This window comes from Cololabis saira, chromosome 3 (genome assembly GCF_033807715.1).
Source record: "Cololabis saira isolate AMF1-May2022 chromosome 3, fColSai1.1, whole genome shotgun sequence".
NCBI classification, from domain to species: Eukaryota; Metazoa; Chordata; class Actinopteri; order Beloniformes; family Belonidae; genus Cololabis; species Cololabis saira.
Window position 1 is genome coordinate 15,479,636 of NC_084589.1, and position 24,564 is coordinate 15,504,199.

At 45.8% G+C, this 24,564-nt stretch overlaps 27 non-coding genes across 27 annotated transcripts; all 27 read right to left on the minus strand.

Annotated features, from left to right (window-relative positions):
* Nucleotides 1–59: 59 nt before the first annotated feature.
* On the minus strand, nucleotides 60–131 carry trnae-uuc (transfer RNA glutamic acid (anticodon UUC)). Its single transcript has one exon. It is a non-coding gene; the product is annotated as a tRNA-Glu (tRNA).
* An 844-nt stretch (nucleotides 132–975) lies between these two features.
* Nucleotides 976–1,047, minus strand: trnae-uuc (transfer RNA glutamic acid (anticodon UUC)). The gene has a single exon. It is a non-coding gene; the product is annotated as a tRNA-Glu (tRNA).
* An 844-nt stretch (nucleotides 1,048–1,891) lies between these two features.
* trnae-uuc (transfer RNA glutamic acid (anticodon UUC)) lies at nucleotides 1,892–1,963 on the minus strand. Its single transcript has one exon. It is a non-coding gene; the product is annotated as a tRNA-Glu (tRNA).
* Nucleotides 1,964–2,807: 844 nt separating this feature from the next.
* On the minus strand, nucleotides 2,808–2,879 carry trnae-uuc (transfer RNA glutamic acid (anticodon UUC)). The gene has a single exon. It is a non-coding gene; the product is annotated as a tRNA-Glu (tRNA).
* An 844-nt stretch (nucleotides 2,880–3,723) lies between these two features.
* trnae-uuc (transfer RNA glutamic acid (anticodon UUC)) lies at nucleotides 3,724–3,795 on the minus strand. The gene has a single exon. It is a non-coding gene; the product is annotated as a tRNA-Glu (tRNA).
* Nucleotides 3,796–4,639: 844 nt separating this feature from the next.
* Nucleotides 4,640–4,711, minus strand: trnae-uuc (transfer RNA glutamic acid (anticodon UUC)). The gene has a single exon. It is a non-coding gene; the product is annotated as a tRNA-Glu (tRNA).
* An 845-nt stretch (nucleotides 4,712–5,556) lies between these two features.
* Nucleotides 5,557–5,628, minus strand: trnae-uuc (transfer RNA glutamic acid (anticodon UUC)). The gene has a single exon. It is a non-coding gene; the product is annotated as a tRNA-Glu (tRNA).
* An 840-nt stretch (nucleotides 5,629–6,468) lies between these two features.
* On the minus strand, nucleotides 6,469–6,540 carry trnae-uuc (transfer RNA glutamic acid (anticodon UUC)). The gene has a single exon. It is a non-coding gene; the product is annotated as a tRNA-Glu (tRNA).
* Nucleotides 6,541–7,356: 816 nt separating this feature from the next.
* Nucleotides 7,357–7,428, minus strand: trnae-uuc (transfer RNA glutamic acid (anticodon UUC)). Its single transcript has one exon. It is a non-coding gene; the product is annotated as a tRNA-Glu (tRNA).
* An 851-nt stretch (nucleotides 7,429–8,279) lies between these two features.
* Nucleotides 8,280–8,351, minus strand: trnae-uuc (transfer RNA glutamic acid (anticodon UUC)). The gene has a single exon. It is a non-coding gene; the product is annotated as a tRNA-Glu (tRNA).
* Nucleotides 8,352–9,194: 843 nt separating this feature from the next.
* trnae-uuc (transfer RNA glutamic acid (anticodon UUC)) lies at nucleotides 9,195–9,266 on the minus strand. Its single transcript has one exon. It is a non-coding gene; the product is annotated as a tRNA-Glu (tRNA).
* An 847-nt stretch (nucleotides 9,267–10,113) lies between these two features.
* Nucleotides 10,114–10,185, minus strand: trnae-uuc (transfer RNA glutamic acid (anticodon UUC)). The gene has a single exon. It is a non-coding gene; the product is annotated as a tRNA-Glu (tRNA).
* An 840-nt stretch (nucleotides 10,186–11,025) lies between these two features.
* trnae-uuc (transfer RNA glutamic acid (anticodon UUC)) lies at nucleotides 11,026–11,097 on the minus strand. The gene has a single exon. It is a non-coding gene; the product is annotated as a tRNA-Glu (tRNA).
* Nucleotides 11,098–11,939: 842 nt separating this feature from the next.
* trnae-uuc (transfer RNA glutamic acid (anticodon UUC)) lies at nucleotides 11,940–12,011 on the minus strand. Its single transcript has one exon. It is a non-coding gene; the product is annotated as a tRNA-Glu (tRNA).
* An 844-nt stretch (nucleotides 12,012–12,855) lies between these two features.
* trnae-uuc (transfer RNA glutamic acid (anticodon UUC)) lies at nucleotides 12,856–12,927 on the minus strand. The gene has a single exon. It is a non-coding gene; the product is annotated as a tRNA-Glu (tRNA).
* An 844-nt stretch (nucleotides 12,928–13,771) lies between these two features.
* On the minus strand, nucleotides 13,772–13,843 carry trnae-uuc (transfer RNA glutamic acid (anticodon UUC)). The gene has a single exon. It is a non-coding gene; the product is annotated as a tRNA-Glu (tRNA).
* Nucleotides 13,844–14,686: 843 nt separating this feature from the next.
* On the minus strand, nucleotides 14,687–14,758 carry trnae-uuc (transfer RNA glutamic acid (anticodon UUC)). Its single transcript has one exon. It is a non-coding gene; the product is annotated as a tRNA-Glu (tRNA).
* An 847-nt stretch (nucleotides 14,759–15,605) lies between these two features.
* trnae-uuc (transfer RNA glutamic acid (anticodon UUC)) lies at nucleotides 15,606–15,677 on the minus strand. The gene has a single exon. It is a non-coding gene; the product is annotated as a tRNA-Glu (tRNA).
* Nucleotides 15,678–16,517: 840 nt separating this feature from the next.
* trnae-uuc (transfer RNA glutamic acid (anticodon UUC)) lies at nucleotides 16,518–16,589 on the minus strand. The gene has a single exon. It is a non-coding gene; the product is annotated as a tRNA-Glu (tRNA).
* Nucleotides 16,590–17,434: 845 nt separating this feature from the next.
* On the minus strand, nucleotides 17,435–17,506 carry trnae-uuc (transfer RNA glutamic acid (anticodon UUC)). Its single transcript has one exon. It is a non-coding gene; the product is annotated as a tRNA-Glu (tRNA).
* Nucleotides 17,507–18,350: 844 nt separating this feature from the next.
* Nucleotides 18,351–18,422, minus strand: trnae-uuc (transfer RNA glutamic acid (anticodon UUC)). The gene has a single exon. It is a non-coding gene; the product is annotated as a tRNA-Glu (tRNA).
* Nucleotides 18,423–19,267: 845 nt separating this feature from the next.
* trnae-uuc (transfer RNA glutamic acid (anticodon UUC)) lies at nucleotides 19,268–19,339 on the minus strand. Its single transcript has one exon. It is a non-coding gene; the product is annotated as a tRNA-Glu (tRNA).
* Nucleotides 19,340–20,183: 844 nt separating this feature from the next.
* trnae-uuc (transfer RNA glutamic acid (anticodon UUC)) lies at nucleotides 20,184–20,255 on the minus strand. Its single transcript has one exon. It is a non-coding gene; the product is annotated as a tRNA-Glu (tRNA).
* An 843-nt stretch (nucleotides 20,256–21,098) lies between these two features.
* On the minus strand, nucleotides 21,099–21,170 carry trnae-uuc (transfer RNA glutamic acid (anticodon UUC)). Its single transcript has one exon. It is a non-coding gene; the product is annotated as a tRNA-Glu (tRNA).
* Nucleotides 21,171–22,014: 844 nt separating this feature from the next.
* trnae-uuc (transfer RNA glutamic acid (anticodon UUC)) lies at nucleotides 22,015–22,086 on the minus strand. The gene has a single exon. It is a non-coding gene; the product is annotated as a tRNA-Glu (tRNA).
* An 844-nt stretch (nucleotides 22,087–22,930) lies between these two features.
* Nucleotides 22,931–23,002, minus strand: trnae-uuc (transfer RNA glutamic acid (anticodon UUC)). The gene has a single exon. It is a non-coding gene; the product is annotated as a tRNA-Glu (tRNA).
* An 844-nt stretch (nucleotides 23,003–23,846) lies between these two features.
* On the minus strand, nucleotides 23,847–23,918 carry trnae-uuc (transfer RNA glutamic acid (anticodon UUC)). Its single transcript has one exon. It is a non-coding gene; the product is annotated as a tRNA-Glu (tRNA).
* Between the last annotated feature and the right edge of the window lie 646 nt (nucleotides 23,919–24,564).

Here is a 24,564-nt window from a genome sequence, read left to right on the forward strand (position 1 = left end):
TCAGGTGTTGGGGAGTTGTTCAGGTTGTGGCGGAGGCAGCCGTGGACAGAAAATGCATGTTCCCATACCGGGAGTTGAACCCGGGCCGCCTGGGTGAAAACCAGGAATCCTGACCGCTAGACCATATGGGAGGATATCAGTACTCCGATGACACCACCCACATGTCTTTATCACAACCCGTTCAAAAGTTATAGCAGAGAATAGGGACTATCAAATATTGACCAATCAGAAGAAGGGGCTGGGCTAATTTGCACCAATTATGTTCAAGGACTCAAAACCGAGTCCGATGACACCACCCACAACTCTTTATATGAAACCACTCAAAAGTTATGGTAGAAAGTAGGAACTATCAAATACGGAGCAATCAGATGAAGGGAGGGGGGGCGCTTTTTGGCATCTATTGTCGCCACGGTAACGCTTTTACTGAGAAAAGTCATGTGCGTCGTCGTAGGATGGAGACGCACATTTTGATGTATAACACACCTGGGTGCACGTTACGGTTCGGGCCGCATTAACTGCTGAAGGAATGGCATAAATTGCGCCAAAATTACACGATTAATCCAAAATGGCCGACTTCCTGTTTGGTTTCGGCCATGGCGCCAAGAGACCTTTCTTTAAGTTGCGAGATGATACAGGTGTGTACCGATTTTCGTGCATGTACGTCAAACTGTATTGTGGGGCTTGAGGCACGAAGTTGCAGCTAAAGAAAAGCAACTTAACTAAAGATTTGGTGTAGTTTTTGTTTTTTTTTTGTTTTCTGAAAAGCTTGACAAAAATAATGCATAGGCCATAATTTTAAAAGACTGACAATATTGAAGCGTAACTCTTTGGCACAGTCCTTCATTAGCCGGGACACCCTCCATCTGGGCTCCCAGCTTTCCTCACCTGAAGTCTACTGAGCACATCCCCCATCTCCTCAGGTGTTGGGGAGCTGTTCAGGTTGTGGCAGCGGCGGCTTTGGAGAGAATATGCATGTTCCCATACCGGGAGTTGAACCCGGGCCGCCTGGGTGAAAACCAGGAATCCTGACCGCTAGACCATATGGGAGGATTTCAGTACTCCGATGACACCACCCACATGTCTTTATCACAACCCGTTCAAAAGTTGTAGCAGAGAATAGGGACTATCAAATATTGACCAATCAGAAGAAGGGGCTGGGCTAATTTGCACCAATTATGTTCAAGGACTCAAAACCGAGTCCGATGACACCACCCACGACTCTTTATATGAAACCATTCAAAAGTTATGGCAGAAAGTAGGAACTATCAAATACGGAGCAATCAGATGAAGGGAGGGGGGGCGCTTTTTGGCATCTATTGTCGCCACGGTAACGCTTTTACTGAGAAAAGTCATGTGCGTCGTCGCAGGATGGAGACGCACATTTTGATGTATAACACACCTGGGTGCACGTTACGGTTCGGGCCGCATTAACTGCTGAAGGAATGGCATAAATTGCGCCAAAATTACACGATTAATTCAAAATGGCCGACTTCCTGTTAGGTTTCGGCCATGGCGCCAAGAGACCTTTCTTTAAGTTGCGAGATGATACAGGTGTGTACCGATTTTCGTGCATGTACGTCAAACTGTATTGTGGGGCTTGAGGCACGAAGTTGCAGCTAAAGAAAAGCAACTTAACTAAAGATTTGGTGTAGTTTTTGTTTTTTTTTTGTTTTCTGAAAAGCTTGACAAAAATAATGCATAGGCCATAATTTTAAAAGACTGACAATATTGAAGCGTAACTCTTTGGCACAGTCCTTCATTAGCCGGGACACCCTCCATCTGGGCTCCCAGCTTTCCTCACCTGAAGTCTACTTAGCACATCCCCCATCTCCTCAGGTTTTGGGGAGCTGTTCAGGATGTGGTAGCGGCGGCTGTGGAGAGAATATGCATGTTCCCATACCGGGAGTTGAACCCGGGCCGCCTGGGTGAAAACCAGGAATCCTGACCGCTAGACCATATGGGAGGATTTCAGTACTCCGATGACACCACCCACATGTCTTTATCACAACCCGTTCAAAAGTTATAGCAGAGAATAGGGACTATCAAATATTGACCAATCAGAAGAAGGGGCTGGGCTAATTTGCACCAATTATGTTCAAGGACTCAAAACCGAGTCCGATGACACCACCCACGACTCTTTATATGAAACCATTCAAAAGTTATGGCAGAAAGTAGGAACTATCAAATACGGAGCAATCAGATGAAGGGAGGGGGGGCGCTTTTTGGCATCTATTGTCGCCACGGTAACGCTTTTACTGAGAAAAGTCATGTGCGTCGTCGCAGGATGGAGACGCACATTTTGATGTATAACACACCTGGGTGCACGTTACGGTTCGGGCCGCATTAACTGCTGAAGGAATGGCATAAATTGCGCCAAAATTACACGATTAATCCAAAATGGCCGACTTCCTGTTTGGTTTCGGCCATGGCGCCAAGAGACCTTTATTTAAGTTGCGAGATGATACAGGTGTGTACCGATTTTCGTGCATGTACGTCAAACTGTATTGTGGGGCTTGAGGCACGAAGTTGCAGCTAAAGAAAAGCAACTTAACTAAAGATTTGGTGTAGTTTTTTTTTTTTTTTTGTTTTCTGAAAAGCTTGACAAAAATAATGCATAGGCCATAATTTTAAAAGACTGACAATATTGAAGCGTAACTCTTTGGCACAGTCCTTCATTAGCAGGGACACCCTCCATCTGGGCTCCCAGCTTTCCTCACCTGAAGTCTACTGAGCACATCCCCCATCTCCTCAGGTGTTGGGGAGTTGTTCAGGTTGTGGCGGAGGCAGCCGTGGACAGAAAATGCATGTTCCCATACCGGGAGTTGAACCCGGGCCGCCTGGGTGAAAACCAGGAATCCTGACCGCTAGACCATATGGGAGGATATCAGTACTCCGATGACACCACCCACATGTCTTTATCACAACCCGTTCAAAAGTTATAGCAGAGAATAGGGACTATCAAATATTGACCAATCAGAAGAAGGGGCTGGGCTAATTTGCACCAATTATGTTCAAGGACTCAAAACCGAGTCCGATGACACCACCCACGACTCTTTATATGAAACCACTCAAAAGTTATGGTAGAAAGTAGGAACTATCAAATACGGAGCAATCAGATGAAGGGAGGGGGGGCGCTTTTTGGCATCTATTGTCGCCACGGTAACGCTTTTACTGAGAAAAGTCATGTGCGTCGTCGTAGGATGGAGACGCACATTTTGATGTATAACACACCTGGGTGCACGTTACGGTTCGGGCCGCATTAACTGCTGAAGGAATGGCATAAATTGCGCCAAAATTACACGATTAATCCAAAATGGCCGACTTCCTGTTTGGTTTCGGCCATGGCGCCAAGAGACCTTTCTTTAAGTTGCGAGATGATACAGGTGTGTACCGATTTTCGTGCATGTACGTCAAACTGTATTGTGGGGCTTGAGGCACGAAGTTGCAGCTAAAGAAAAGCAACTTAACTAAAGATTTGGTGTAGTTTTTGTTTTTTTTTTGTTTTCTGAAAAGCTTGACAAAAATAATGCATAGGCCATAATTTTAAAAGACTGACAATATTGAAGCGTAACTCTTTGGCACAGTCCTTCATTAGCCGGGACACCCTCCATCTGGGCTCCCAGCTTTCCTCACCTGAAGTCTACTGAGCACATCCCCCATCTCCTCAGGTGTTGGGGAGCTGTTCAGGTTGTGGCAGCGGCGGCTTTGGAGAGAATATGCATGTTCCCATACCGGGAGTTGAACCCGGGCCGCCTGGGTGAAAACCAGGAATCCTGACCGCTAGACCATATGGGAGGATTTCAGTACTCCGATGACACCACCCACATGTCTTTATCACAACCCGTTCAAAAGTTGTAGCAGAGAATAGGGACTATCAAATATTGACCAATCAGAAGAAGGGGCTGGGCTAATTTGCACCAATTATGTTCAAGGACTCAAAACCGAGTCCGATGACACCACCCACGACTCTTTATATGAAACCATTCAAAAGTTATGGCAGAAAGTAGGAACTATCAAATACGGAGCAATCAGATGAAGGGAGGGGGGGCGCTTTTTGGCATCTATTGTCGCCACGGTAACGCTTTTACTGAGAAAAGTCATGTGCGTCGTCGCAGGATGGAGACGCACATTTTGATGTATAACACACCTGGGTGCACGTTACGGTTCGGGCCGCATTAACTGCTGAAGGAATGGCATAAATTGCGCCAAAATTACACGATTAATTCAAAATGGCCGACTTCCTGTTAGGTTTCGGCCATGGCGCCAAGAGACCTTTCTTTAAGTTGCGAGATGATACAGGTGTGTACCGATTTTCGTGCATGTACGTCAAACTGTATTGTGGGGCTTGAGGCACGAAGTTGCAGCTAAAGAAAAGCAACTTAACTAAAGATTTGGTGTAGTTTTTGTTTTTTTTTTGTTTTCTGAAAAGCTTGACAAAAATAATGCATAGGCCATAATTTTAAAAGACTGACAATATTGAAGCGTAACTCTTTGGCACAGTCCTTCATTAGCCGGGACACCCTCCATCTGGGCTCCCAGCTTTCCTCACCTGAAGTCTACTGAGCACATCCCCCATCTCCTCAGGTGTTGGGGAGTTGTTCAGGTTGTGGCGGAGGCAGCCGTGGACAGAAAATGCATGTTCCCATACCGGGAGTTGAACCCGGGCCGCCTGGGTGAAAACCAGGAATCCTGACCGCTAGACCATATGGGAGGATTTCAGTACTCCGATGACACCACCCACATGTCTTTATCACAACCCGTTCAAAAGTTATAGCAGAGAATAGTGACTATCAAATATTGACCAATCAGAAGAAGGGGCTTGGCTAATTTGCACCAATTATGTTCAAGGACTCAAAACCGAGTCCGATGACACCACCCACGACTCTTTATATGAAACCATTCAAAAGTTATGGCAGAAAGTAGGAACTATCAAATACGGAGCAATCAGATGAAGGGAGGGGGGGGCGCTTTTTGGCATCTATTGTCGCCACGGTAACGCTTTTACTGAGAAAAGTCATGTGCGTCGTCGCAGGATGGAGACGCACATTTTGATGTATAACACACCTGGGTGCACGTTACGGTTCGGGCCGCATTAACTGCTGAAGGAATGGCATAAATTGCGCCAAAATTACACGATTAATTCAAAATGGCCGACTTCCTGTTAGGTTTCGGCCATGGCGCCAAGAGACCTTTCTTTAAGTTGCGAGATGATACAGGTGTGTACCGATTTTCGTGCATGTACGTCAAACTGTATTGTGGGGCTTGAGGCACGAAGTTGCAGCTAAAGAAAAGCAACTTAACTAAAGATTTGGTGTAGTTTTTTTTTTTTTTTTGTTTTCTGAAAAGCTTGACAAAAATAATGCATAGGCCATAATTTTAAAAGACTGACAATATTGAAGCGTAACTCTTTGGCACAGTCCTTCATTAGCCGGGACACCCTCCATCTGGGCTCCCAGCTTTCCTCACCTGAAGTCTACTGAGCACATCCCCCATCTCCTCAGGTGTTGGGGAGTTTTCCAGGTTGTGGCAGCGGCGGCTGTGGAGAGAATATGCATGTTCCCATACCGGGAGTTGAACCCGGGCCGCCTGGGTGAAAACCAGGAATCCTGACCGCTAGACCATATGGGAGGATTTCAGTACTCCGATGACACCACCCACATGTCTTTATCACAAACCGTTCAAAAGTTATAGCAGAGAATAGGGACTATCAAATATTGACCAATCAGAAGAAGGGGCTAATTTGCACCAATTATGTTCAAGGACTCAAAACCGAGTCCGATGACACCACCCACGACTCTTTATATGAAACCATTCAAAAGTTATGGCAGAAAGTAGGAACTATCAAATACGGAGCAATCAGATGAAGGGAGGGGGGGGCGCTTTTTGGCATCTATTGTCGTCACGGTAACGCTTTTACTGAGAAAAGTCATGTGCGTCGTCGCAGGATGGAGACGCACATTTTGATGTATAACACACCTGGGTGCACGTTACGGTTCGGGCCGCATTAACTGCTGAAGGAATGGCATAAATTGCGCCAAAATTACACGATTAATCCAAAATGGCCAACTTCCTGTTTGGTTTCGGCCATGGCACCAAGAGACCTTTCTTTAAGTTGCGAGATGATACAGGTGTGTACCGATTTTCGTGCATGTACGTCAAACTGTATTGTGGGGCTTGAGGCACGAAGTTGCAGCTAAAGAAAAGCAACTTAACTAAAGATTTGGTGTAGTTTTTGTTTTTTTTTTGTTTTCTGAAAAGCTTGACAAAAATAATGCATAGGCCATAATTTTAAAAGACTGACAATATTGAAGCGTAACTCTTTGGCACAGTCCTTCATTAGCCGGGACACCCTCCATCTGGGCTCCCAGCTTTCCTCACCTGAAGTCTACTGAGCACATCCCCCATCTCCTCAGGTGTTGGGGAGTTTTCCAGGTTGTGGCAGCGGCGGCTGTGGAGAGAATATGCATGTTCCCATACCGGGAGTTGAACCCGGGCCGCCTGGGTGAAAACCAGGAATCCTGACCGCTAGACCATATGGGAGGATTTCAGTACTCCGATGACACCACCCACATGTCTTTATCACAAACCGTTCAAAAGTTATAGCAGAGAATAGGGACTATCAAATATTGACCAATCAGAAGAAGGGGCTAATTTGCACCAATTATGTTCAAGGACTCAAAACCGAGTCCGATGACACCACCCACGACTCTTTATATGAAACCATTCAAAAGTTATGGCAGAAAGTAGGAACTATCAAATACGGAGCAATCAGATGAAGGGAGGGGGGGGCGCTTTTTGGCATCTATTGTCGTCACGGTAACGCTTTTACTGAGAAAAGTCATGTGCGTCGTCGCAGGATGGAGACGCACATTTTGATGTATAACACACCTGGGTGCACGTTACGGTTCGGGCCGCATTAACTGCTGAAGGAATGGCATAAATTGCGCCAAAATTACACGATTAATCCAAAATGGCCAACTTCCTGTTTGGTTTCGGCCATGGCACCAAGAGACCTTTCTTTAAGTTGCGAGATGATACAGGTGTGTACCGATTTTCGTGCATGTACGTCAAACTGTATTGTGGGGCTTGAGGCACGAAGTTGCAGCTAAAGAAAAGCAACTTAACTAAAGATTTGGTGTAGTTTTTTTTTTTTTTTTGTTTTCTGAAAAGCTTGACAAAAATAATGCATAGGCCATAATTTTAAAAGACTGACAATATTGAAGCGTAACTCTTTGGCACAGTCCTTCATTAGCAGGGACACCCTACTCCCAGTCTACTGAGCACATCCCCCATCTCCTCAGGTGTTGGGGAGTTGTTCAGGTTGTGGCGGAGGCAGCCGTGGACAGAAAATGCATGTTCCCATACCGGGAGTTGAACCCGGGCCGCCTGGGTGAAAACCAGGAATCCTGACCGCTAGACCATATGGGAGGATATCAGTACTCCGATGACACCACCCACATGTCTTTATCACAACCCGTTCAAAAGTTATAGCAGAGAATAGGGACTATCAAATATTGACCAATCAGAAGAAGGGGCTGGGCTAATTTGCACCAATTATGTTCAAGGACTCAAAACCGAGTCCGATGACACCACCCACGACTCTTTATATGAAACCACTCAAAAGTTATGGTAGAAAGTAGGAACTATCAAATACGGAGCAATCAGATGAAGGGAGGGGGGGCGCTTTTTGGCATCTATTGTCGCCACGGTAACGCTTTTACTGAGAAAAGTCATGTGCGTCGTCGTAGGATGGAGACGCACATTTTGATGTATAACACACCTGGGTGCACGTTACGGTTCGGGCCGCATTAACTGCTGAAGGAATGGCATAAATTGCGCCAAAATTACACGATTAATCCAAAATGGCCGACTTCCTGTTTGGTTTCGGCCATGGCGCCAAGAGACCTTTCTTTAAGTTGCGAGATGATACAGGTGTGTACCGATTTTCGTGCATGTACGTCAAACTGTATTGTGGGGCTTGAGGCACGAAGTTGCAGCTAAAGAAAAGCAACTTAACTAAAGATTTGGTGTAGTTTTTGTTTTTTTTTTGTTTTCTGAAAAGCTTGACAAAAATAATGCATAGGCCATAATTTTAAAAGACTGACAATATTGAAGCGTAACTCTTTGGCACAGTCCTTCATTAGCCGGGACACCCTCCATCTGGGCTCCCAGCTCCCAGCTTTCCTCACCTGAAGTCTACTGAGCACATCCCCCATCTCCTCAGGTGTTGGGGAGCTGTTCAGGTTGTGGCAGCGGCGGCTTTGGAGAGAATATGCATGTTCCCATACCGGGAGTTGAACCCGGGCCGCCTGGGTGAAAACCAGGAATCCTGACCGCTAGACCATATGGGAGGATTTCAGTACTCCGATGACACCACCCACATGTCTTTATCACAACCCGTTCAAAAGTTGTAGCAGAGAATAGGGACTATCAAATATTGACCAATCAGAAGAAGGGGCTGGGCTAATTTGCACCAATTATGTTCAAGGACTCAAAACCGAGTCCGATGACACCACCCACGACTCTTTATATGAAACCATTCAAAAGTTATGGCAGAAAGTAGGAACTATCAAATACGGAGCAATCAGATGAAGGGAGGGGGGGCGCTTTTTGGCATCTATTGTCGCCACGGTAACGCTTTTACTGAGAAAAGTCATGTGCGTCGTCGCAGGATGGAGACGCACATTTTGATGTATAACACACCTGGGTGCACGTTACGGTTCGGGCCGCATTAACTGCTGAAGGAATGGCATAAATTGCGCCAAAATTACACGATTAATCCAAAATGGCCGACTTCCTGTTTGGTTTCGGCCATGGCGCCAAGAGACCTTTCTTTAAGTTGCGAGATGATACAGGTGTGTACCGATTTTCGTGCATGTACGTCAAACTGTATTGTGGGGCTTGAGGCACGAAGTTGCAGCTAAAGAAAAGCAACTTAACTAAAGATTTGGTGTAGTTTGTTTTTTTTTTTGTTTTCTGAAAAGCTTGACAAAAATAATGCATAGGCCATAATTTTAAAAGACTGACAATATTGAAGCGTAACTCTTTGGCACAGTCCTTCATTAGCCGGGACACCCTCCATCTGGGCTCCCAGCTTTCCTCACCTGAAGTCTACTTAGCACATCCCCCATCTCCTCAGGTGTCGGGGAGCTGTTCAGGTTGTGGCAGCAGCGGCTGTGGAGAGAATATGCATGTTCCCATACCGGGAGTTGAACCCGGGCCGCCTGGGTGAAAACCAGGAATCCTGACCGCTAGACCATATGGGAGGATTTCAGTACTCCGATGACACCACCCACATGTCTTTATCACAACCCGTTCAAAAGTTATAGCAGAGAATAGGGACTATCAAATATTGACCAATCAGAAGAAGGGGCTGGGCTAATTTGCACCAATTATGTTCAAGGACTCAAAACCGAGTCCGATGACACCACCCACGACTCTTTATATGAAACCATTCAAAAGTTATGGCAGAAAGTAGGAACCATCAAATACGGAGCAATCAGATGAAGGGAGGGGGGGGGGCGCTTTTTGGCATCTATTGTCGCCACGGTAACGCTTTTACTGAGAAAAGTCATGTGCGTCGTCGCAGGATGGAGACGCACATTTTGATGTATAACACACCTGGGTGCACGTTACGGTTCGGGCCGCATTAACTGCTGAAGGAATGGCATAAATTGCGCCAAAATTACACGATTAATTCAAAATGGCCGACTTCCTGTTAGGTTTCGGCCATGGCGCCAAGAGACCTTTCTTTAAGTTGCGAGATGATACAGGTGTGTACCGATTTTCGTGCATGTACGTCAAACTGTATTGTGGGGCTTGAGGCACGAAGTTGCAGCTAAAGAAAAGCAACTTAACTAAAGATTTGGTGTAGTTTTTTTTTTTTTTTTGTTTTCTGAAAAGCTTGACAAAAATAATGCATAGGCCATAATTTTAAAAGACTGACAATATTGAAGCGTAACTCTTTGGCACAGTCCTTCATTAGCCGGGACACCCTCCATCTGGGCTCCCAGCTTTCCTCACCTGAAGTCTACTGAGCACATCCCCCATCTCCTCAGGTGTTGGGGAGTTTTCCAGGTTGTGGCAGCGGCGGCTGTGGAGAGAATATGCATGTTCCCATACCGGGAGTTGAACCCGGGCCGCCTGGGTGAAAACCAGGAATCCTGACCGCTAGACCATATGGGAGGATTTCAGTACTCCGATGACACCACCCACATGTCTTTATCACAAACCGTTCAAAAGTTATAGCAGAGAATAGGGACTATCAAATATTGACCAATCAGAAGAAGGGGCTAATTTGCACCAATTATGTTCAAGGACTCAAAACCGAGTCCGATGACACCACCCACGACTCTTTATATGAAACCATTCAAAAGTTATGGCAGAAAGTAGGAACTATCAAATACGGAGCAATCAGATGAAGGGAGGGGGGGGCGCTTTTTGGCATCTATTGTCGCCACGGTAACGCTTTTACTGAGAAAAGTCATGTGCGTCGTCGCAGGATGGAGACGCACATTTTGATGTATAACACACCTGGGTGCACGTTACGGTTCGGGCCGCATTAACTGCTGAAGGAATGGCATAAATTGCGCCAAAATTACACGATTAATTCAAAATGGCCGACTTCCTGTTAGGTTTCGGCCATGGCGCCAAGAGACCTTTCTTTAAGTTGCGAGATGATACAGGTGTGTACCGATTTTCGTGCATGTACGTCAAACTGTATTGTGGGGCTTGAGGCACGAAGTTGCAGCTAAAGAAAAGCAACTTAACTAAAGATTTGGTGTAGTTTTTTTTTTTTTTTTGTTTTCTGAAAAGCTTGACAAAAATAATGCATAGGCCATAATTTTAAAAGACTGACAATATTGAAGCGTAACTCTTTGGCACAGTCCTTCATTAGCCGGGACACCTTCCATCTGGGCTCCCAGCTTTCCTCACGTGAGGTGAACTGAGCACATCCCCCATCTCCTCAGGTGTTGGGGAGCTGTTCAGGTTGTGGCAGCGGCGGCTGTGGAGAGAATATGCATGTTCCCATACCGGGAGTTGAACCCGGGCCGCCTGGGTGAAAACCAGGAATCCTGACCGCTAGACCATATGGGAGGATTTCAGTACTCCGATGACACCACCCACATGTCTTTATCACAACCCGTTCAAAAGTTATAGCAGAGAATAGGGACTATCAAATATTGACCAATCAGAAGAAGGGGCTGGGCTAATTTGCACCAATTATGTTCAAGGACTCAAAACCGAGTCCGATGACACCACCCACGACTCTTTATATGAAACCATTCAAAAGTTATGGCAGAAAGTAGGAACTATCAAATACGGAGCAATCAGATGAAGGGAGGGGGGGCGCTTTTTGGCATCTATTGTCGCCACGGTAACGCTTTTACTGAGAAAAGTCATGTGCGTCGTCGCAGGATGGAGACGCACATTTTGATGTATAACACACCTGGGTGCACGTTACGGTTCGGGCCGCATTAACTGCTGAAGGAATGGCATAAATTGCGCCAAAATTACACGATTAATTCAAAATGGCCGACTTCCTGTTCGGTTTCGGCCATGGCGCCAAGAGACCTTTCTTTAAGTTGCGAGATGATACAGGTGTGTACCGATTTTCGTGCATGTACGTCAAACTGTATTGTGGGGCTTGAGGCACGAAGTTGCAGCTAAAGAAAAGCAACTTAACTAAAGATTTGGTGTAGTTTTTTTTTTTTTTGTTTTCTGAAAAGCTTGACAAAAATAATGCATAGGCCATAATTTTAAAAGACTGACAATATTGAAGCGTAACTCTTTGGCACAGTCCTTCATTAGCAGGGACACCCTCCATCTGGGCTCCCAGCTTTCCTCACCTGAAGTCTACTGAGCACATCCCCCATCTCCTCAGGTGTTGGGGAGTTGTTCAGGTTGTGGCGGAGGCAGCCGTGGACAGAAAATGCATGTTCCCATACCGGGAGTTGAACCCGGGCCGCCTGGGTGAAAACCAGGAATCCTGACCGCTAGACCATATGGGAGGATATCAGTACTCCGATGACACCACCCACATGTCTTTATCACAACCCGTTCAAAAGTTATAGCAGAGAATAGGGACTATCAAATATTGACCAATCAGAAGAAGGGGCTGGGCTAATTTGCACCAATTATGTTCAAGGACTCAAAACCGAGTCCGATGACACCACCCACGACTCTTTATATGAAACCACTCAAAAGTTATGGTAGAAAGTAGGAACTATCAAATACGGAGCAATCAGATGAAGGGAGGGGGGGCGCTTTTTGGCATCTATTGTCGCCACGGTAACGCTTTTACTGAGAAAAGTCATGTGCGTCGTCGTAGGATGGAGACGCACATTTTGATGTATAACACACCTGGGTGCACGTTACGGTTCGGGCCGCATTAACTGCTGAAGGAATGGCATAAATTGCGCCAAAATTACACGATTAATCCAAAATGGCCGACTTCCTGTTTGGTTTCGGCCATGGCGCCAAGAGACCTTTCTTTAAGTTGCGAGATGATACAGGTGTGTACCGATTTTCGTGCATGTACGTCAAACTGTATTGTGGGGCTTGAGGCACGAAGTTGCAGCTAAAGAAAAGCAACTTAACTAAAGATTTGGTGTAGTTTTTGTTTTTTTTTTGTTTTCTGAAAAGCTTGACAAAAATAATGCATAGGCCATAATTTTAAAAGACTGACAATATTGAAGCGTAACTCTTTGGCACAGTCCTTCATTAGCCGGGACACCCTCCATCTGGGCTCCCAGCTTTCCTCACCTGAAGTCTACTGAGCACATCCCCCATCTCCTCAGGTGTTGGGGAGCTGTTCAGGTTGTGGCAGCGGCGGCTTTGGAGAGAATATGCATGTTCCCATACCGGGAGTTGAACCCGGGCCGCCTGGGTGAAAACCAGGAATCCTGACCGCTAGACCATATGGGAGGATTTCAGTACTCCGATGACACCACCCACATGTCTTTATCACAACCCGTTCAAAAGTTGTAGCAGAGAATAGGGACTATCAAATATTGACCAATCAGAAGAAGGGGCTGGGCTAATTTGCACCAATTATGTTCAAGGACTCAAAACCGAGTCCGATGACACCACCCACGACTCTTTATATGAAACCATTCAAAAGTTATGGCAGAAAGTAGGAACTATCAAATACGGAGCAATCAGATGAAGGGAGGGGGGGCGCTTTTTGGCATCTATTGTCGCCACGGTAACGCTTTTACTGAGAAAAGTCATGTGCGTCGTCGCAGGATGGAGACGCACATTTTGATGTATAACACACCTGGGTGCACGTTACGGTTCGGGCCGCATTAACTGCTGAAGGAATGGCATAAATTGCGCCAAAATTACACGATTAATTCAAAATGGCCGACTTCCTGTTAGGTTTCGGCCATGGCGCCAAGAGACCTTTCTTTAAGTTGCGAGATGATACAGGTGTGTACCGATTTTCGTGCATGTACGTCAAACTGTATTGTGGGGCTTGAGGCACGAAGTTGCAGCTAAAGAAAAGCAACTTAACTAAAGATTTGGTGTAGTTTTTGTTTTTTTTTTGTTTTCTGAAAAGCTTGACAAAAATAATGCATAGGCCATAATTTTAAAAGACTGACAATATTGAAGCGTAACTCTTTGGCACAGTCCTTCATTAGCCGGGACACCCTCCATCTGGGCTCCCAGCTTTCCTCACCTGAAGTCTACTTAGCACATCCCCCATCTCCTCAGGTTTTGGGGAGCTGTTCAGGATGTGGTAGCGGCGGCTGTGGAGAGAATATGCATGTTCCCATACCGGGAGTTGAACCCGGGCCGCCTGGGTGAAAACCAGGAATCCTGACCGCTAGACCATATGGGAGGATTTCAGTACTCCGATGACACCACCCACATGTCTTTATCACAACCCGTTCAAAAGTTATAGCAGAGAATAGGGACTATCAAATATTGACCAATCAGAAGAAGGGGCTGGGCTAATTTGCACCAATTATGTTCAAGGACTCAAAACCGAGTCCGATGACACCACCCACGACTCTTTATATGAAACCATTCAAAAGTTATGGCAGAAAGTAGGAACTATCAAATACGGAGCAATCAGATGAAGGGAGGGGGGGCGCTTTTTGGCATCTATTGTCGCCACGGTAACGCTTTTACTGAGAAAAGTCATGTGCGTCGTCGCAGGATGGAGACGCACATTTTGATGTATAACACACCTGGGTGCACGTTACGGTTCGGGCCGCATTAACTGCTGAAGGAATGGCATAAATTGCGCCAAAATTACACGATTAATCCAAAATGGCCGACTTCCTGTTTGGTTTCGGCCATGGCGCCAAGAGACCTTTCTTTAAGTTGCGAGATGATACAGGTGTGTACCGATTTTCGTGCATGTACGTCAAACTGTATTGTGGGGCTTGAGGCACGAAGTTGCAGCTAAAGAAAAGCAACTTAACTAAAGATTTGGTGTAGTTTTTTTTTTTTTTTGTTTTCTGAAAAGCTTGACAAAAATAATGCATAGGCCATAATTTTAAAAGACTGACAATATTGAAGCGTAACTCTTTGGCACAGTCCTTCATTAGCCGGGACACCCTCCATCTGGGCTCCCAGCTTTCCTCACCTGAAGTCTACTTAGCACATCCCCCATCTCCTCAGGTGTCGGGGAGCTGTTCAGGTTGTGGCAGCAGCGGCTGTGGAGAGAATATGCATGTTCCCATACCGGGAGTTGAACCCGGGCCGCCTGGGTGAAAACCAGGAATCCTGACCGCTAGACCATATGGGAGGATTTCAGTACTCCGATGACACCACCCACATGTCTTTATCACAACCCGTTCAAAAGTTATAGCAGAGAATAGGGACTATCAAATATTGACCAATCAGAAGAAGGGGCTGGGCTAATTTGCACCAATTATGTTCAAGGACTCAAAACCGAGTCCGATGACACCACCCACGACTCTTTATATGAAACCATTCAAAAGTTATGGCAGAAAGTAGGAACCATCAAATACGGAGCAATCAGATGAAGGGAGGGGGGGGCGCTTTTTGGCATCTATTGTCGCCACGGTAACGCTTTTACTGAGAAAAGTCATGTGCGTCGTCGCAGGATGGAGACGCACATTTTGATGTATAACACACCTGGGTGCACGTTACGGTTCGGGCCGCATTAACTGCTGAAGGAATGGCATAAATTGCGCCAAAATTACACGATTAATTCAAAATGGCCGACTTCCTGTTAGGTTTCGGCCATGGCGCCAAGAGACCTTTCTTTAAGTTGCGAGATGATACAGGTGTGTACCGATTTTCGTGCATGTACGTCAAACTGTATTGTGGGGCTTGAGGCACGAAGTTGCAGCTAAAGAAAAGCAACTTAACTAAAGATTTGGTGTAGTTTTTTTTTTTTTTTTTTGTTTTCTGAAAAGCTTGACAAAAATAATGCATAGGCCATAATTTTAAAAGACTGACAATATTGAAGCGTAACTCTTTGGCACAGTCCTTCATTAGCCGGGACACCCTCCATCTGGGCTCCCAGCTTTCCTCACCTGAAGTCTACTGAGCACATCCCCCATCTCCTCAGGTGTTGGGGAGTTTTCCAGGTTGTGGCAGCGGCGGCTGTGGAGAGAATATGCATGTTCCCATACCGGGAGTTGAACCCGGGCCGCCTGGGTGAAAACCAGGAATCCTGACCGCTAGACCATATGGGAGGATTTCAGTACTCCGATGACACCACCCACATGTCTTTATCACAAACCGTTCAAAAGTTATAGCAGAGAATAGGGACTATCAAATATTGACCAATCAGAAGAAGGGGCTAATTTGCACCAATTATGTTCAAGGACTCAAAACCGAGTCCGATGACACCACCCACGACTCTTTATATGAAACCATTCAAAAGTTATGGCAGAAAGTAGGAACTATCAAATACGGAGCAATCAGATGAAGGGAGGGGGGGGCGCTTTTTGGCATCTATTGTCGCCACGGTAACGCTTTTACTGAGAAAAGTCATGTGCGTCGTCGCAGGATGGAGACGCACATTTTGATGTATAACACACCTGGGTGCACGTTACGGTTCGGGCCGCATTAACTGCTGAAGGAATGGCATAAATTGCGCCAAAATTACACGATTAATCCAAAATGGCCAACTTCCTGTTTGGTTTCGGCCATGGCACCAAGAGACGTTTCTTTAAGTTGCGAGATGATACAGGTGTGTACCGATTTTCGTGCATGTACGTCAAACTGTATTGTGGGGCTTGAGGCACGAAGTTGCAGCTAAAGAAAAGCAACTTAACTAAAGATTTGGTGTAGTTTTTTTTTTTTTTTTGTTTTCTGAAAAGCTTGACAAAAATAATGCATAGGCCATAATTTTAAAAGACTGACAATATTGAAGCGTTACTCTTTGGCACAGTCCTTCATTAGCAGGGACACCCTCCATCTGGGCTCCCAGCTTTCCTCACCTGAAGTCTACTGAGCACATCCCCCATCTCCTCAGGTGTTGGGGAGTTGTTCAGGTTGTGGCGGAGGCAGCCGTGGACAGAAAATGCATGTTCCCATACCGGGAGTTGAACCCGGGCCGCCTGGGTGAAAACCAGGAATCCTGACCGCTAGACCATATGGGAGGATTTCAGTACTCCGATGACACCACCCACATGTCTTTATCACAACCCGTTCAAAAGTTATAGCAGAGAATAGGGACTATCAAATATTGACCAATCAGAAGAAGGGGCTGGGCTAATTTGCACCAATTATGTTCAAGGACTCAAAACCGAGTCCGATGACACCACCCACGACTCTTTATATGAAACCATTCAAAAGTTATGGCAGAAAGTAGGAACTATCAAATACGGAGCAATCAGATGAAGGGAGGGGGGGGCGCTTTTTGGCATCTATTGTCGCCACGGTAACGCTTTTACTGAGAAAAGTCATGTGCGTCGTCGCAGGATGGAGACGCACATTTTGATGTATAACACACCTGGGTGCACGTTACGGTTCGGGCCGCATTAACTGCTGAAGGAATGGCATAAATTGCGCCAAAATTACACGATTAATTAAAAATGGCCGACTTCCTGTTAGGTTTCGGCCATGGCGCCAAGAGACCTTTCTTTAAGTTGCGAGATGATACAGGTGTGTACCGATTTTCGTGCATGTACGTCAAACTGTATTGTGGGGCTTGAGGCACGAAGTTGCAGCTAAAGAAAAGCAACTTAACTAAAGATTTGGTGTAGTTTTTGTTTTTTTTTTGTTTTCTGAAAAGCTTGACAAAAATAATGCATAGGCCATAATTTTAAAAGACTGACAATATTGAAGCGTAACTCTTTGGCACAGTCCTTCATTAGCCGGGACACCCTCCATCTGGGCTCCCAGCTTTCCTCACCTGAAGTCTACTGAGCACATCCCCCATCTCCTCAGGTGTTGGGGAGTTGTTCAGGTTGTGGCGGAGGCAGCCGTGGACAGAAAATGCATGTTCCCATACCGGGAGTTGAACCCGGGCCGCCTGGGTGAAAACCAGGAATCCTGACCGCTACACCATATGGGAGGATTTCAGTACTCCGATGACACAACCCACATATCTTTATCACAACCCGTTCAAAAGTTATAGCAGAGAATAGGGACTATCAAATATTGACCAATCAGAAGAAGGGGCTGGGCTAATTTGCACCAATTATGTTCAAGGACTCAAAACCGAGTCCGATGACACCACCCACGACTCTTTATATGAAACCATTCAAAAGTTATGGCAGAAAGTAGGAACTATCAAATACGGAGCAATCAGATGAAGGGAGGGGGGGCGCTTTTTGGCATCTATTGTCGACACGGTAACGCTTTTACTGAGAAAAGTCATGTGCGTCGTCGCAGGATGGAGACGCACATTTTGATGTATAACACACCTGGGTGCACGTTACGGTTTGGGCCGCATTAACTGCTGAAGGAATGGCATAAATTGGGCCAAAATGACATGATTAATTCAAAATGGCCGACTTCCTGTTCGGTTTCGGCCATGGCGCCAAGAGACCTTTCTTTAAGTTGCGAGATGATACAGGTGTGTACCGATTTTCATGCATGTACGTCAAACTGTATTGTGGGGCTTGAGGCACGAAGTTGCAGCTAAAGAAAAGCAACTTAACTAAAGATTTGGTGTAGTTTTTGTTTTTTTTTTGTTTTCTGAAAAGCTTGACAAAAATAATGCATAGGCCATAATTTTAAAAGACTGACAATATTGAAGCGTAACTCTTTGGCACAGTCCTTCATTAGCCGGGACACCCACCATCTGGGCTCCCAGCTTTCCTCACCTGAAGTCTACTGAGCACATCCCCCATCTCCTCAGGTGTTGGGGAGTTGTTCAGGTTGTGGCGGAGGCAGCCGTGGACAGAAAATGCATGTTCCCATACCGGGAGTTGAACCCGGGCCGCCTGGGTGAAAACCAGGAATCCTGACCGCTAGACCATATGGGAGGATTTCAGTACTCCGATGACACCACCCACATGTCTTTATCACAACCCGTTCAAAAGTTATAGCAGAGAATAGGGACTATCAAATATTGACCAATCAGAAGAAGGGGCTTGGCTAATTTGCACCAATTATGTTCAAGGACTCAAAACCGAGTCCGATGACACCACCCACGACTCTTTATATGAAACCATTCAAAAGTTATGGCAGAAAGTAGGAACTATCAAATACGGAGCAATCAGATGAAGGGAGGGGGGGGCGCTTTTTGGCATCTATTGTCGCCACGGTAACGCTTTTACTGAGAAAAGTCATGTGCGTCGTCGCAGGATGGAGACGCACATTTTGATGTATAACACACCTGGGTGCACGTTACGGTTCGGGCCGCATTAACTGCTGAAGGAATGGCATAAATTGCGCCAAAATTACACGATTAATTCAAAATGGCCGACTTCCTGTTAGGTTTCGGCCATGGCGCCAAGAGACCTTTCTTTAAGTTGCGAGATGATACAGGTGTGTACCGATTTTCGTGCATGTACGTCAAACTGTATTGTGGGGCTTGAGGCACGAAGTTGCAGCTAAAGAAAAGCAACTTAACTAAAGATTTGGTGTAGTTTTTTTTTTTTTTTTGTTTTCTGAAAAGCTTGACAAAAATAATGCATAGGCCATAATTTTAAAAGACTGACAATATTGAAGCGTAACTCTTTGGCACAGTCCTTCATTAGCCGGGACACCCTCCATCTGGGCTCCCAGCTTTCCTCACGTGAGGTGAACTGAGCACATCCCCCATCTCCTCAGGTGTTGGGGAGCTGTTCAGGTTGTGGCAGCGGCGGCTGTGGAGAGAATATGCATGTTCCCATACCGGGAGTTGAACCCGGGCCGCCTGGGTGAAAACCAGGAATCCTGACCGCTAGACCATATGGGAGGATTTCAGTACTCCGATGACACCACCCACATGTCTTTATCACAACCCGTTCAAAAGTTATAGCAGAGAATAGGGACTATCAAATATTGACCAATCAGAAGAAGGGGCTGGGCTAATTTGCACCAATTATGTTCAAGGACTCAAAACCGAGTCCGATGACACCACCCACGACTCTTTATATGAAACCATTCAAAAGTTATGGCAGAAAGTAGGAACTATCAAATACGGAGCAATCAGATGAAGGGAGGGGGGGCGCTTTTTGGCATCTATTGTCGCCACGGTAACGCTTTTACTGAGAAAAGTCATGTGCGTCGTCGCAGGATGGAGACGCACATTTTGATGTATAACACACCTGGGTGCACGTTACGGTTCGGGCCGCATTAACTGCTGAAGGAATGGCATAAATTGCGCCAAAATTACACGATTAATTCAAAATGGCCGACTTCCTGTTCGGTTTCGGCCATGGCGCCAAGAGACCTTTCTTTAAGTTGCGAGATGATACAGGTGTGTACCGATTTTCGTGCATGTACGTCAAACTGTATTGTGGGGCTTGAGGCACGAAGTTGCAGCTAAAGAAAAGCAACTTAACTAAAGATTTGGTGTAGTTTTTTTTTTTTTTTTGTTTTCTGAAAAGCTTGACAAAAATAATGCATAGGCCATAATTTTAAAAGACTGACAATATTGAAGCGTAACTCTTTGGCACAGTCCTTCATTAGCCGGGACACCCTCCATCTGGGCTCCCAGCTTTCCTCACCTGAAGTCTACTGAGCACATCCCCCATCTCCTCAGGTGTTGGGGAGTTTTCCAGGTTGTGGCAGCGGCAGCTGTGGAGAGAATATGCATGTTCCCATACCGGGAGTTGAACCCGGGCCGCCTGGGTGAAAACCAGGAATCCTGACCGCTAGACCATATGGGAGGATTTCAGTACTCCGATGACACCACCCACATGTCTTTATCACAACCCGTTCAAAAGTTATAGCAGAGAATAGGGACTATCAAATATTGACCAATCAGAAGAAGGGGCTGGGCTAATTTGCACCAATTATGTTCAAGGACTCAAAACCGAGTCCGATGACACCACCCACAACTCTTTATATGAAACCATTCAAAAGTTATGGCAGAAAGTAGGAACTATCAAATACGGAGCAATCAGATGAAGGGAGTGGGGGGGCTTTTTAGCATCTATTGTCGCCACGGTAACGCTTTTACTGAGAAAAGTCATGTGCGTCGTCGCAGGATGGAGACGCACATTTGATGTATAACACACCTGGGTGCACTTTACGGTTTGGGCCGCATTAACTGCTGAAGGAATGGCATAAATTGGGCCAAAATGACACGATTAATTCAAAATGGCCGACTTCCTGTTCGGTTTCGGCCATGGCGCCAAGAGACCTTTCTTTAAGTTGCGAGATGATACAGGTGTGTACCGATTTTCATGCATGTACGTCAAACTGTATTGTGGGGCTTGAGGCACGAAGTTGCAGCTAAAGAAAAGCAACTTAACTAAAGATTTGGTGTAGTTTTTTTTTTTTTTTTGTTTTCTGAAAAGCTTGACAAAAATAATGCATAGGCCATAATTTTAAAAGACTGACAATATTGAAGCGTAACTCTTTGGCACAGTCCTTCATTAGCCGGGACACCCTCCATCTGGGCTCCCAGCATTCCTCACCTGAAGTCTACTGAGCACATCCCCCATCTCCTCAGGTGTTGGGGAGTTGTTCAGGTTGTGGCGGAGGCAGCCGTGGACAGAAAATGCATGTTCCCATACCGGGAGTTGAACCCGGGCCGCCTGGGTGAAAACCAGGAATCCTGACCGCTAGACCATATGGGAGGATTTCAGTACTCCGATGACACCACCCACATGTCTTTATCACAACCCGTTCAAAAGTTATAGCAGAGAATAGGGACTATCAAATATTGACCAATCAGAAGAAGGGGCTGGGCTAATTTGGACCAATTATGTTCAAGGACTCAAAACCGAGTCCGATGACACCACCCACGACTCTTTATATGAAACCATTCAAAAGTTATGGCAGAAAGTAGGAACTATCAAATACGGAGCAATCAGATGAAGGGAGGGGGGGCGCTTTTTGGCATCTATTGTCGCCACGGTAACGCTTTTACTGAGAAAAGTCATGTGCGTCGTCGCAGGATGGAGACGCACATTTTGATGTATAACACACCTGGGTGCACGTTACGGTTTGGGCCGCATTAACTGCTGAAGGAATGGCATAAATTGCGCCAAAATGACACGATTAATTCAAAATGGCCGACTTCCTGTTCGGTTTCGGCCATGGCGCCAAGAGACCTTTCTTTAAGTTGCGAGATGATACAGGTGTGTACCGATTTTCGTGCATGTACGTCAAACTGTATTGTGGGGCTTGAGGCACGAAGTTGCAGCTAAAGAAAAGCAACTTAACTAAAGATTTGGTGTAGTTTTTGTTTTTTTTTTGTTTTCTGAAAAGCTTGACAAAAATAATGCATAGGCCATAATTTTAAAAGACTGACAATATTGAAGCGTAACTCTTTGGCACAGTCCTTCATTAGCCGGGACACCCTCCATCTGGGCTCCCAGCTTTCCTCACCTGAAGTATACTGAGCACATCCCCCATCTCCTCAGGTTTTGGGGAGCTGTTCAGGTTGTGGCAGCGGCGGCTGTGGAGAGAATATGCATGTTCCCATACCGGGAGTTGAACCCGGGCCGCCTGGGTGAAAACCAGGAATCCTGACCGCTAGACCATATGGGAGGATTTCAGTACTCCGATGACACCACCCACATGTCTTTATCACAACCCGTTCAAAAGTTATAGCAGAGAATAGGGACTATCAAATATTGACCAATCAGAAGAAGGGGCTGGGCTAATTTGCACCAATTATGTTCAAGGACTCAAAACCGAGTCCGATGACACCACCCACGACTCTTTATATGAAACCATTCAAAAGTTATGGCAGAAAGTAGGAACTATCAAATACGGAGCAATCAGATGAAGGGAGGGGGGGGCGCTTTTTGGCATCTATTGTCGCCACGGTAACGCTTTTACTGAGAAAAGTCATGTGCGTCGTCGCAGGATGGAGACGCACATTTTGATGTATAACACACCTGGGTGCACGTTACGGTTCGGGCCGCATTAACTGCTGAAGGAATGGCATAAATTGCGCCAAAATTACACGATTAATCCAAAATGGCCGACTTCCTGTTTGGTTTCGGCCATGGCGCCAAGAGACCTTTCTTTAAGTTGCGAGATGATACAGGTGTGTACCGATTTTCGTGCATGTACGTCAAACTGTATTGTGGGGCTTGAGGCACGAAGTTGCAGCTAAAGAAAAGCAACTTAACTAAAGATTTGGTGTAGTTTTTGTTTTTTTTTGTTTTCTGAAAAGCTTGACAAAAATAATGCATAGGCCATAATTTTAAAAGACTGACAATATTGAAGCGTAACTCTTTGGCACAGTCCTTCATTAGCCGGGACACCCTCCATCTGGGCTCCCAGCTTTCCTCACCTGAAGTCTACTGAGCACATCCCCCATCTCCTCAGGTGTTGGGGAGTTGTTCAGGTTGTGGCGGAGGCAGCCGTGGACAGAAAATGCATGTTCCCATACCGGGAGTTGAACCCGGGCCGCCTGGGTGAAAACCAGGAATCCTGACCGCTAGACCATATGGGAGGATTTCAGTACTCCGATGACACCACCCACATGTCTTTATCACAACCCGTTCAAAAGTTATAGCAGAGAATAGGGACTATCAAATATTGACCAATCAGAAGAAGGGGCTGGGCTAATTTGGACCAATTATGTTCAAGGACTCAAAACCGAGTCCGATGACACCACCCACGACTCTTTATATGAAACCATTCAAAAGTTATGGCAGAAAGTAGGAACTATCAAATACGGAGCAATCAGATGAAGGGAGGGGGGGCGCTTTTTGGCATCTATTGTCGCCACGGTAACGCTTTTACTGAGAAAAGTCATGTGCGTCGTCGCAGGATGGAGACGCACATTTTGATGTATAACACACCTGGGTGCACGTTACGGTTTGGGCCGCATTAACTGCTGAAGGAATGGCATAAATTGCGCCAAAATGACACGATTAATTCAAAATGGCCGACTTCCTGTTCGGTTTCGGCCATGGCGCCAAGAGACCTTTCTTTAAGTTGCGAGATGATACAGGTGTGTACCGATTTTCGTGCATGTACGTCAAACTGTATTGTGGGGCTTGAGGCACGAAGTTGCAGCTAAAGAAAAGCAACTTAACTAAAGATTTGGTGTAGTTTTTGTTTTTTTTTTGTTTTCTGAAAAGCTTGACAAAAATAATGCATAGGCCATAATTTTAAAAGACTGACAATATTGAAGCGTAACTCTTTGGCACAGTCCTTCATTAGCCGGGACACCCTCCATCTGGGCTCCCAGCTTTCCTCACCTGAAGTATACTGAGCACATCCCCCATCTCCTCAGGTTTTGGGGAGCTGTTCAGGTTGTGGCAGCGGCGGCTGTGGAGAGAATATGCATGTTCCCATACCGGGAGTTGAACCCGGGCCGCCTGGGTGAAAACCAGGAATCCTGACCGCTAGACCATATGGGAGGATTTCAGTACTCCGATGACACCACCCACATGTCTTTATCACAACCCGTTCAAAAGTTATAGCAGAGAATAGGGACTATCAAATATTGACCAATCAGAAGAAGGGGCTGGGCTAATTTGCACCAATTATGTTCAAGGACTCAAAACCGAGTCCGATGACACCACCCACGACTCTTTATATGAAACCATTCAAAAGTTATGGCAGAAAGTAGGAACTATCAAATACGGAGCAATCAGATGAAGGGAGGGGGGGGCGCTTTTTGGCATCTATTGTCGCCACGGTAACGCTTTTACTGAGAAAAGTCATGTGCGTCGTCGCAGGATGGAGACGCACATTTTGATGTATAACACACCTGGGTGCACGTTACGGTTCGGGCCGCATTAACTGCTGAAGGAATGGCATAAATTGCGCCAAAATTACACGATTAATCCAAAATGGCCGACTTCCTGTTTGGTTTCGGCCATGGCGCCAAGAGACCTTTCTTTAAGTTGCGAGATGATACAGGTGTGTACCGATTTTCGTGCATGTACGTCAAACTGTATTGTGGGGCTTGAGGCACGAAGTTGCAGCTAAAGAAAAGCAACTTAACTAAAGATTTGGTGTAGTTTTTGTTTTTTTTTGTTTTCTGAAAAGCTTGACAAAAAT